Raw genomic sequence first — 13391 nt, forward strand, 5'->3', positions numbered from 1 at the left:
AGTTGGATCTCCCTGTAGTCCAAGGGACTCTCAAGAGTCTTCTCCAACACCACAGTTCAAAAGCATCAATTCTTCGGCACTCAGCCTTCTTTATGGTCCAACTGTCACATCCATACATGACTACTGGAAATGCCATAGCTTTGATTATATGACCTTTGTTGGCAAAGTAATGTCTCTGCTTTTGAATATGCTATCTAGGTTGGTCATAACTTTCCTTCCAAGGAGTAAGCGTCTTTTAATTTCATGGCTGCAGTCACCATCTGCAGTGATTTTGGAGCCCAAGAAAATAAAGTCTGTCACTGTTTCCACTGTTTCCCCATCTATTTCCCATGAAGTGATGGGACCAGATGCCATGATCTTCGTTTTCTGAATGTTGAGCTTTAAGCCAACTTTTTCACTCTCCACTTTTACTTTCATTAAGAGGCTTTTGAGTTCCTCTTCACTTTCTGCCATAAGGGTGGTGTCATCTGCATATCTGGGGCTATTGATATTTCTCCCGGCAATCTTGATTCCAGCTTGTGTTTCTTCCATACCAGCGTTTCTCATGATGTACTCTGCATAGAAGTTAAATAAGCAGGGTGACAATATACAGCCTTGACGTACTCCTTTTCCTATTTGGAACCAGTCTGTTGTTCACTGTCCAGTTCTAACTGTTGCTTCCTGACCTGCATACAGATTTCTCAAGAGGCAGGTCAGGTGGTCTTGTATTCCCATCTTTTTCAGAATTTTCCACAGTTTATTGTGATCCACACAGTCAAAGGTTTTGGCATAGTCAATAAAGCAGAAGTTGGGGTTTTAGTATCTGCAAAATAACTTGAGGACATGGTGGCTCAGAATATTATCTACAGCCCCTAAGGAGAAAAATAAAGGTTCATGATTCTGTTTTATGGCTAAAATACCATTATTTTATCTTGTTTGACTGTTTTCCTTTCTGTATTTTCTCACTTCTCTGATTAAGTGTGCTCTTTGGAACTCAGGGAAGACCTAGGAGGCTAAAGGTTTTCTACAAACAAGAGACTGGGGACATAAGGGAGGGGAGTCTACCTCAGGAAAGCTCTGCAAGGTCCTGCTTAGTTTCAAAAGCTAAAAATGTATCACTCCTATGGCAAAATTTTGCATCTTACTCAGTTCCTAATCTAAATGAAACTTGTCTACAAATAAGTCAGTGGCAGAATATAGAACTTTCTATGGATGTTTCTATATAGTCAGTATTTAACTGGGTATGTACCCCTCAGTGGTTCATTTCACTTGAAATTTGAAAACAGGACGAAAGAGAAATGAAAGAGAGGAAGGGAAGGATAAATGGAGAGAGGAAACGAGTTGGCTGAGTGTCTTGAATGTTTATATTACCTTACATCTCATTTGAAAACCTGACTGCCCTGAAATGCCACACATATTTTATCTTCTCAAATTGAAGTTTAAGGCCAAAAGTGATTGTGCTATAGTTTAGAATTGTCTATATTATTTTAAAACTGCCATAATTGATGAAAGATTAGGCTAAGGATTCTAATCCAATCCCAAAAGAACCAAATTTATAAACCCATGTGGATCTTGCCTTAATCTGGAATGTTGCCATTTGGGGAAGACCTGTGGCAGGAGTCTTGATGATTGAAAAAGAAGTCAGGTTCCCAGGCTCAGGGAGCTGTTCGGTTTACATAAGAAGGAATGGCGCACGGTAAGCCCGTGTCTTAGACATGGACCACTGTGTCAGCCATGTCATTACACTTCAGAATTAAATGTCCTTATCATCCTTCCTCTCTCTCCTATCAATCTCCAAGCAGAGTCAGAGGTCCACAATCCATGTAGCTGAGTATGTGCAATTTCTAAGAGTTTAGGGACCCTCCACACAGACACTCTCCATGTCACTCAGAGAAAAACCAGCCTCCTATTTCTCAAGTGAAAAGCATAAGCCTTCTAAAAAGTTCTTTAACTGCACATTTTCTTAGCAAAAAATAGTTACTCAAGTAGTAATGGTTTAAAATAGACATCAGATTGGTTCATCCGGGAAAAGATTTTGGTTTTGTTCTGATTTTAATATGCACTTTTGCTTGTTATGATATTAGCTGGCTCATTTCTCCATCTTTTCCAGAGGAAAGGGATAATTGGGTTGGATCTTGAAGAATAAATAAACCCCATCCAGGGAAGAAAGAAGGTGAGGACATTTCAGGAAATAGTTTGTGAAAAGGTCAGGAAATAAGAAAAAATTATACTCTGTATTCAGCAATGGTGATTTATTCAGTGTGGCTGGAATATATGGGGGCAAGAGGATAAAAGGAAGAGCAGAGAAGGTAGTTTAGGGCATATTCTGAAAAGAAACACAGTCGTTCCAAAGAGCGTGAGTTTTATCCTTTATATGATAGGTCACCACTGAAGTTTGAAGAAATGAGCAAAAGACAGAACTATTTGCGTTGACTTACAAGTTACTTGTTGAGTCCACATCAGAACTCTCTGGGATAACCACTCTTAACCTCATCTTATTGATCAACAAAAGTATAACCAAAAAGATGGACAAATTTATCTAAGGGCACAGAACCAGTGAGTGGCAGACCCAGGGTTTGAATCCAGGTATGTGTGGCTTAGCAACTACGCAACAACAACAACAACGTGTGTGCTTCCGAAGACTCTGCACTGTGTCAAGCTCCTTCCTGCAAGTGACATGACTACTTTGTGTTTTAAAAGCTAATTCCGGATTTGGTGTGGAAGACAATTACAAAGGAAGACATAACTCAGGAAGAAAAGCTAAAGAGGAAAGCAGTTTTGTAGCCCAGCAAGAGAGAATCAGGGCAGAAATCAAGGCAATGGGAAGAGGGAGAAAGGACAAGATTCGGGGAGTGATTTGCTGTGAGAATAATAAGATAGAAGAACATGGGTGGTACCTCTGTGGTGTCTAGCCTGGGCCCTTAAAATCACAACAATGCCCTTTCCAGCTCAGTTTTAAATAGATCACCTTTGAGGTCTTTCAGCTGCAAATATGCATCAAACAACTCAGAAGAAGGGATCCCTGGAGGAAGATTAAGGCATATGTTTGTCAGAGGCTCCACATGCAAAATAAATTATGTAGAGCTTTCAACAGATAACAGCTTATTCACAACGAACCTACATACAAAGCATTCCACATTTTTTCCCTCAAAGATCTCTAGGACAAAAGCAGAGTCTTGAAAGCCCTCATCCAGACTGAGAATAAAAACCAAGGATGAAGATACTCAACAGATTTGCAGCAAGAAATTGCTCTGAGATTGAAAGCACCTTTTAAAGACAGAAAACAAAACTCAAGTGTAGGATCCAGACGAGAGAGACAGGGCTGTCAGACAGAAACAGAAACTGTGATGAGCAGCAGCAGACAGCATGAAGGGGTGTGATGACCGTGACTCTGCGGCAGGAATTCTGTGTCCTCAGAGGGCAGGCTTGGCCCCTAGCTTGACAGTGGATCCATGTGACCAGTGGAATGTTCTAGTGCTCATTTCTTATCCATGGAGACAAGAAAGAAGATAAGAAACCTGAAGGTAGCCAGTCATTCCCCTGGCACACTTTTTTCCTTCAGTCATTCTTACCTTAACTCCTCAAAATAGGTGACGAGTTTGCCCTTCATTTCTGGAGAGAGACGGAAAACGGACAGGAATGGAGCGGAGTTCAGATATTATCCTATCCTCTCCCCACACTACCTGTTGCTATTTTAGTCAAACCCAGAAGGTAAAAATTCAGTTTTTTAAAATTCAGGCTAGGTTTAAATCAGTAAAATTGGCATTCTTTCCACTGGTCTTACCTTTCATGCTCTGCCTTGAAACCCTCAGCTTGAGATATCCATAGAAACAGACTGTGTCTTACTCTTTTGATTTTTTTTACCTTAAATCTGTCAGTTAATTCAGTGCTTACAAATGACCCACTGCTAACAAGTCATGGGTAGAACACATTCCCATATAAAGAACTGAGTAAGATACTTCCTAGGATGTTTATTTGGCATGGTTTTGACTAGAATGATCATAATTCATACTATCTAAGGAGGTGATTAGAAGTCTCAAAGTTGAGGGGGAAAATAAACACAAAATACTCCTTGCTCAGGGGTTTCTTAATTCATATTCAGAATTCTAGGCTCCACTGTGTGCCTTTAGAATTGAACTAGATGATGGCTTCCTTGATAGACTCACCAATCAGTGATACCTGCTTCATGCCAAAAGCTTTGCTGGGTGCCAGGGAAACAGAGATGACTAAGATATGGCTCCAGCTAGTGAGAGGCTCTTGGTGCTCTCGGAAAGAAAACAGCAGAAGGAGAGGCAGGCAGATAGACTAAGCATTTTGAGAGAGATGAGGAAGAGCGGCAAGCAAGACTGTCTAAGAGACACCCTCCCCTGAGCTTTCTCTGGGTCCCTGATGAAAATCCACACAGGACTGGCACCCCCTTTTCCCCCTGATGGGAGACACTGTGTGGTCCCAACCTGCCAAAAGGCCTCCAGGTGCCATCAGCTCCATATGCAACGCCCATGGGCATCCAGTCACAGCAAGCATGCCTCCTTTCAGCAAGTCCTCTCCCTCCATGCTCACAAACTTGGCTGGATGGTGCATGCCCCTTTCCAGAGTGCCTGTTAAAGAGCTAAAGCAGCCCAGACCTCCTCTCCCCAGATTCTGGGAGGCTAAGGAACCACATACCCTTCTGTCTGGCCCTTCTGCTCCTGTGGACTTCCTGGGGTCTATCCCAATCTCCTCTCAGCAGACAGAACAATGGGCCATGTGAGCTCAGAGGAGGGACTGGGGATTTTGTCCTGGAGGAAGGATGTGGCTTCAGAGAATTGGCAGGTACACAGCAAAGCAGGGGTTAAACTCAGAATAACCCAGGTGACTTTTTGAACTATTACTGGATTAACTGCAACCTCTGAAACTCAAATAAATGAAAATTCTGGCATTACTGAGCTATACCATTAAAGGGCTAGAACAAGTCTGTCCGACTACTTACTAATATTACTTGGGTCACATCTATATTTTTTTGCTTTCACCATTATTTTTGTCCTCAAGTAATGATTTCTTTTCCTCTTTCCTTGTATAAGGGTATGGTAGAGACTGCTTAGATGCTCACCAGTTTTAGGCTTTTTCCATGGACGCCAGGAAAACCATATTTCCCAGCCCCCTTAGAGTGAAAGGCAAATATTGAACCTTCTATGCAGGCTTCCCAGATGGTGCAGTGTTAAAGAATCTGCCTACAATGCAAGAGACACAGGAGATGTGAGATGTGATCCCTGGGTCAGGAAGATCCCCTGGAGAAGGAGATGACAACACACTCCAGTATTCTTGCCTGGAAAATCCCACGGACAGAGGAGCCTGACGGGCTAAAATCCATGGGGGTCACAAAAAGTTGGACATGACTTAGCAACTAAACCACCACCACCATGAATATTTCTATACAGTCAGTATTTGGATATATACTTCTTAGTAGCTCTTTTATTTGAATTCAGCATTTTTTTCCTTCAACTGCAATTTAATATTTTACCATGAATTATTAGAGCCACAAAACTGAGTTCTGTGGGGTGAACAGAAGGGACAGACACCATTTCCAGAGCTGTCAAGAAGACACGCAGGTTGCCTCTTTCATCCCCACATGCACTGCCAGAAGCGAAGGACGCTGACATTGCAAAGTCACATGGAGGAATTGTCACACTTGAAACAGTGAAGCAAACTGCTTTGGCATTTGTGTGAGTGAAAACCAAAAGCCTCTTAAGACCTGGCAGTGATTTGTTAGCGTAACTAGAGAGTTTTATCCTGATAAATATAAAGACACTGATATATGTTTAAGTTTAAGCAATTTCTTTTTCATTTAGAAAGCTATATGGCACCATCCTGGAAAAAAACCAGGGCGAGGTCTCCACCCCAGTGCAGTGTTACTCAGTTCCCACACGAGGCAAAGATTATCTCTCTGACCCTGTGATGTTCTTCAAGATAGAGCTGCCTGGAAGAGAGGATGTAAGCCGTGGATGAGAACAATATGTGAAAAGCTTGTTTCGGATGCAACTGAGAACAGAAAATGCCAAAAACAACATAAAAAATGGGAGGTGACGACTAAGAAGCAGGGAAAGGATTAGTGATGGAAATTTCTGCAACTGATAAAATCATGACGTGGAAACAAGTTGGCCAGGCCATGTGTACTTTCAGCTCACTCACTCTGACTCCATTTAGGGCTACATATGATAGATGTAGATATAAATCCTCTGACGTTTATATTCAGAGCCAATCACCAAATAAAAGTCAGGATTCCAAGCAAACGTAGTGTGAGGCTCTGGAAAGCAGAGCTGCAGGTAAGCTGGGCATCAGGCAGGAAGTGTGAATTCAGTGTAAACCAGGAAGACTAGGGCAGTGAACTCACCAGGGCCAGTTTTCCTGAGGCACCAAAGAACCACCTATGAAACTATTCATCCTAAAATGAGAGGTTCACAATGCACAAATCAGGCCTAAAAACAGTGGGGACAGAACCAGATAGAAAGCCCAGAAATAAACCCACACACCCATGGGTACCTTGTTTTTGACAAAGGAGGCAAGAATATACAATGGGGCAAAGACAGCCTCTTCAATAAATGGTGCTGGGAAAACTGGACAGCTACATGTAAAAGAATGAAATTAGAACACTTCCTAATACCATACACAAAGATAAACCCAAAATGGATTAAAGACCTAAATGTAAGACCAGAAACTATAAAACTCTTAGAGAAAAACATAGGCAAAACACTAGATGACATAAATCAGAGTAAGATCTTCTATGACCCACCTCCTAGAGTAATGGAAATAAAAACAAAAATAAACAAGTGGGACCTGATTAAACTTAAGAGCTTTTGCACAGCAAAGGAAGCTATAAGCAAGGTGAAAAGACAACCCTCGGAATGGGAGAAAATAATAGCAAATGAAACAACTGACAAAGGATTAATTTCCAAAATATACAAGCAGCTCATACAACTCAATGCCAGAAAATCAAACAACCCAATCAAAAAGTGGGGAAAAGATCTAAACAGACATTTCTCCAAAGACGACATACCGATGGCTAACAAACACATGAAAGTATGTTCAACATTGCTCATTATTAGGGAAATGCAAATCAAAACCACAATGAGATATCACCTCACACCAAACAGAATGGCCATCATCAAATAGTCTACAAACAATAAATGCTGGAGAGGGTGTGGAGAAAAGGGAATACTCTTACACTGTTGGTGGGAATGTAAATTGACACTGCCACTGTGGAAGATGGTACGGAGATTCCTTAAAAAACTAGCAATAAAACCACATTTGACCTAGAAATCCCACTCCTAGGCATAAGCCCTCAGGAAACCAGGGTTGAAAAAGACACATGTATCCCATTGTTCATTGCAGCACTATTTACAATAGCTAGAACATGGAAGGAACCTAGATGTCCATCAACAGATGAATGGATAAAGAAGTAGTGGTACATATACACAATGGAATATTACTCAGCCATAAAAAGGAATGCATTTGAGTCAGTTCTGATGAGGTGGATGAACCTAGAACCTATTATATAGAATGAAATGAGTCAGAAAAATAAAGATAAATATTGTATTCTAATACACATATTCAGAATCTAGAAAAATGGTACTGAAGAATTTATTTACAGGGCAGCAATGGAGAAACAGACATAGAGAATAGACTTATGGACATGGGGAGGCAGGGGAGAGGGTGAGATGCATGGAAAGAGTAACTTGGAGGCTTACATTACCAGATGTAAAATAGATAGCCAACGGGAATTTGCTGTATGGCTCAGGAAACTCAAACGGGGCTCTGTATCAACCTAGAGGGGTGGGATGGGGAGGGAGAAGGGAGAGAGGTTCAAAAGGGAGGGGATATATGTATACCTACTTTGCCAACAAAAGTTCGTCTAGTCAAGGCTATGGTTTTTCCTGTGGTCATGTATGGATGTGAGAGTTGGACTGTGAAGAAAGCTGAGCACCAAAGAATTGATGCTTTTGAACTGTGGTGCTGGAGAAGACTCTTGAGAGTCCCTTGGACTGCAAGGAGATCCAACCAGTCCAGTCTGAAGGAGATCAGCCCTGGGATTTCTTTGGAAGGAATGATGCTAAAGCTGAAACTCCAGTACTTTGGCCACCTCATGCGAAGAGTTGACTCATTGGAAAAGACTCTGATGCTGGGAGGGATTGGGGGCAGGAGGAGAAGGGGACGACAGAGGATGAGATGGCTGGATGGCATTACTGACTCGATGGAAGTGAGTCTCAGGGAACTCCGGGAGTTGGTGATGGACAGGGAGGCCTGGCCTGCTGCAATTCATGGGGTCGCAAAAAGTCGGACACGACTGAGCGACTACTCTGATGGCTTATTCATTTGAGGTTTGACAGAAAACAACAAAATTCCATAAAGCAATTATCTGCAATAAAAAACAAATTAAAAAAAAAAAAAACAGTGGGACAGAGCTGGAGGAGAAAGGTGCTTGAGATATACCTGGTGCCTGAAGCTCAGATTGCCCTTTGATGCTGATCCAAAATCTGCAGGAGAGGAGAGAGCATAAGAGTTATGAGCAGTAAATGGGCAACCCCTCCACACACACATACACCTCATGAGCGTTCTGTAAAACTTTGAGGACACGCATGGGAACAAGGTGTCCTCAAGGGATGCTAAAGCACCCCACTAGAGTCAGGAGCAGAGTGGTGACAAGACAGAGCAACACACTGAGCTGGCAAGAGACCCCATCCACACTGGGAGGAGAAGACCTGGTAAAGGGGGTGATGCTGCAGGAGATGTCACCACCCCGTCCGCAGACACACAGTCACAGTAGCCTAATAGCTTCCTGTGTGGTGATCTTGAAGGGCTCAATGTCCTTCCCCACTCAGGTTCTGGGTACTTGGGAAATAGAAAAATAAGAGCAAAGTGGGGGCCAAGGTACTGCTGATACAGTCAGAGCAGAGCACAGAGCATTGGGAGAAAGTCAAACAGGCCTGCTAACTTCACTCTGAAGTTCCATCAGCCTACTACTCCGTTACCGATAGTGTAAGACAGTGGCATGATCTTTACGCGGTGGACGATGGATGTAGGGAGCAAACATTCAGGGGTCTTGTCTCAGTTAGGACTCATGTGAAAAGTCAGCCCAGCTCAGAGATCCCAGAGGTGACTGGGCCTAATCAAGATGAGCTGGGTTCTCTCAGACCATCAGAACATAAGATCAGGTGGGCCCAGCAGCAATCCCCTGAGAGATGGAAATGGTCAGCCCAGAACTGAACCTCAGCAGGAGCTCAGGGTTCCCTCATGACTAATGATGGAGGAAGAAAACCACTTCTGTGCTGGGATAGTATGTAGGGGCTAGCTGAAAATGGACTGATTCTGCAATATAGTTCTGCTAAGAGGTAGACTCAAAAGGGAGCAACAAGTGGAAACCCTTCCCAGGCGCAGAATTAGGGACAACGCACCTGCTCATCCACTTCATATGGAAGGAAAAGTGACCTGAGGTTAGAATCGATATTGACTCATGGGAAGTGGTGAACAGCTTGGCTGGTGAACTGGGGCCTGGAAGGAGAGAGATTAGATAGTTGGGAATAAAAAGGTCTTGAGAAGATGCACGTGGGTGGATCTATCAGAGAATTCGAAAGTATGCAAGTCTTTATATTACACGGCAACACCCACCACACAAAAGATGAGAACAACCAAGCAGACAGAATAACTAAGCCAGCTGACCCCAGACAGCCTCGGTCATCAGCCAGCCCTTTGGGGTTCATGAACAGAACAGCCATGGTGGTAGAGATGGCTGGCCCAAGAGAATGGACTCTGAAAGCCACTCTGGCTACTGCCCTTGCCAATGTTCAACCATAAAGAAAAAGAAATCCAGACTTCCCTGGTAGCTCAGCAGTTGAGAATCCACCTGCCAAAGCAAGGGAAACAGGTTCAACCCTGCTCCAAGAAGACACATGTCATGGGACAAGTAAACCCATGTGCCACAACTACCGAAGCCTCCCGGCCCAGAGCCCATGCTCTGCGACAAGAGATGCCTCTGTAACGAGAAGCCCAGGCACCACAACTGGAGGGTGGCCCCTCTCACCACAACTAGAGAAAGCCCACGCAGAAATGAAAACCCAGCAGAGCCAAAAACAAACTTTTTTCTTTTAAATGAGAGCATATCCCAAATAGATTTTCAAAAAAGAAAAAGAAGTCAATGTTCAACAAATGAAACCTCAAAGAGAACAACCAACCACTTCATGGCAGGTTGATTACACTGGATCCCTCCCACTCTTAAGAAGCAGTGACTCATCTTGACTTGAATCAATATATATTGGGGTACAAATCTGCCTTTCCTGCCAGAAGGTCTCATGGACTGGTCTTACTATGGCACAGCTGAGGCTCCACTTTGAGATGATAGCCTTCAAGGAAGGTGTGTCATCCCCTAGAATAAAAAAAATTGTACCCTTCCTCATGACCATTACACGGTGCTGTAGAATCCACGGGTCTGGGAACCAAAGGGCCAGAATCGGAGTGTCCACATTTGCTACCAGTGCAGCAGGCAGGCCTGGGAGAGGTGTGGCGACATGGAAATCAGAGCCCTGGACACCTCACCACGTAAGGCACCAACACCATCAGAAGACCTGACCCAAAGTGAGAGGAATCTAGGATGAGTCACAGAAGAGAAAGGACCAAGTGTGGTCTCTAACCAAGTGCAGTGATGGTGTCGGCGAAGTCATCCACCCACTGATTTGCCTCTGAGAAATCTTCCCCAAGAAAACTTCCAGAACCTGGGCAGCTATTCCTGGATGTGGGTGAACACTCCATGTGAACCATTATAAGTGGGTGGTGCGAGGGGCGGATGGTAGAGGATACTGTAAGGGCAAAATCCCTTCAGACCTGAGGCGCTCTCTTCCAGAGCTGGGAGTTAGGGTGGCTGACAGCTCACTGGTGCTTCCTCTCCAGGAACTGCCCTCATCCACCGGAAGCAGCCTGGCCAGGTTTACAGCTGCTTTTGAACGCAACCTTCAGTCAAGGACTGGTCAGTGCAGGATCCAAATGTCTTGCTTCAACTGGGTCACACAGGAAGGGCTACTTTACCTCCAAAACTCCTGCAAGGATTATCTGAGATCTCTATCGCATCTATATCAAAAGTTTAAGATTTATAACCCATCTCCTTTTAAAAAGGAACTGAATCGAGTTATACAATTTGCATGTTATGTCATTGTATTAAATTCCAAATTAAATTGGAATTTTAATTTAATTTAATTTAAATTCCAAATTAATTGGAAATTCCAAATTAAAATGAAACAAGGCCAAACTATTTAAAAGGAATATCAGTTCATCATTTACAGCAAACATTTATTAAAACTATTCTGCAAATAAGGTACTGGGGGAGGTGCTGTGCATACTGTGCCATCAAGTATGTTCACAGCTTGATCTAGAGATGGCATCTGCATGAAAGAATGCAAGGTAGGCAAATAAGAACCTTTCAGTATTCCCAGCCCTAACATGCACCATTTCTTTGGCTATAGAACAGCACCCAGAGAAAGAGCTGATACTATTCTTACTTTGTAGATCGCAAACCAAAGTTTAGCAGGGGAAGTGATTTCCCCAAGATGACAGAATTACTTTTTACTTTAAATCCAATTGTCCTTTCACCACATTATGATCAACGTTTGTGTGGATGATGGTATTATCCAAAAAGATGATACATTTTCTCAGTCATCATCAAAAAGCCTCAAAAAGATATCCATTTTACCATTTCAACCATTTTGAGAATTTGTTTCATCTTGTATCCTGTGTTCTTTTTTAAAATATTTTAAAAAATATTCAATCGCATAACATTGGGTGCTATCTGCTAAGTGAATCTTTCGAGCTTCGTAAGATTAGAATGATGGCTTGGTTGTTTGCTGACTCACACCTAGGTATTTCCACTATTATGAAATTGCTACTTCACGGAAGGGTGCTTGCATAATAGTATTAGAAACTGTAAAATAAAGAGTACAGATTCTATTTTCAAGTTAGGCTTTTAGCCACAGACCCTGTGGAGAAAGATGAATCATCAAATGGGAAAGGCTGACCTGACTTCCTAAGAGAAGGAAACAGAGTAGAAAATGACCAGGAAGAAAAGGAACAGCAAGAGGTCTGCTTCCTCTGGACTGGGCTACAGAGAAGTGTAACTGAGGTTGACTTGAGGCAAGGGACAGACACAGGGAGAGCTGACCAGAGGGCCCAGGTTGACCAGAAGTTGAGGTGCCTTCCCTTGAATGCCTGAAAGTCGCTCAGTCATGTCCAACTCTTTGCAACCCCATGGACTGTACAGTCCATGGAATTCTCCAGGCCAGAATACTGGAGTAGGTAGCCTTTTCCTTCTCCAGGGTATCTTCCCAACCCAGGGATCGAACCCAGGTCTCCCGCATTGCAGGTGGATTCTTTACCAGCTGGGCCACAAGGGAAGCCCAAGAATACTGGATAGCCTAGCCCTCCTCCAGCAGATCTTCCTGACCCAGGAATCAAACCGGGGTCTCCTGCATTGAATGACCAAGGGTTCTCACTAGGAAAACCAGCTAAGCATCTGGAGCAGGAGAGACAACTCAGTGAGGCAAAAGAGAGATGCTGTTAACACAACTGCTGAACAGGACAGAAAACTGGGCAGGATGGTGAGAAACCCCAGAGAGAGGACCCGCGATGAGTTTTATGAAGTACACTTTCCACAGAGGTCCCACCCTGAGATGTAAAGCCGCAAACAGAAAACCTAGAGCATCATTTTGCCTTACTGGCCAAAGCTTTGTGGTCAAGTTTGTCAAATTCTAAAGCTGCCTTATCTCAAAGCTGATGAGAGCCTTCTGGTTCTCACCTAGGAGCCTGGGAAGAGGATAGGAACTGAGTAAGGGAATCAAGTAAGGCAGGAAAATGCAGACCAAAAACAAGAAAAGGGAAAGCCCAATGACCCACCCTCTGCCCTCCCATCATGAACGGACAAAGGTCGACCAACATGGACCAAACAGCACGTGCAGACGATTTTCCTTTTTCTCTGCGCTCTTCTATCTCTCTGAATGCCGAGGCCCCAGGACTTGGAAACCACTTGGAAGTAGGCATGTGTTTAAAGTAACTTGATCTTTATTGTTATTTCCATTTGTTAACTTGCTATATTTGTGTTTATCACAAAAAAATCTGTTTTACCTGAAATAATAAGAAAGCCTCAGAATGGATTCTTGATTTTCTTTTGAAGACCTCAATGCAATCTCTCCACAAGAAATTATTAAACGTGTGTCATAAGCAGGGCAATTTACGAGGCATATTAAAAGAAAATCATAGGACAAATGTTTCTGGAATCAAAAATATCTTTAGATGAGGTAAATTCTACCTGCGTTTTCAGAGGGCAAAGACAAGATCTCAGGAGGGTTAACATGACAGAAGTTCATTTCTCAGCCATGAAAAGTCCACTTTTGTTTGTT

Source organism: Bison bison, unplaced genomic scaffold (genome assembly GCF_000754665.1).
Source record: "Bison bison bison isolate TAMUID 2011002044 unplaced genomic scaffold, Bison_UMD1.0 scf7180017864537, whole genome shotgun sequence".
In the NCBI taxonomy this organism is placed as follows: domain Eukaryota; kingdom Metazoa; phylum Chordata; class Mammalia; order Artiodactyla; family Bovidae; genus Bison; species Bison bison.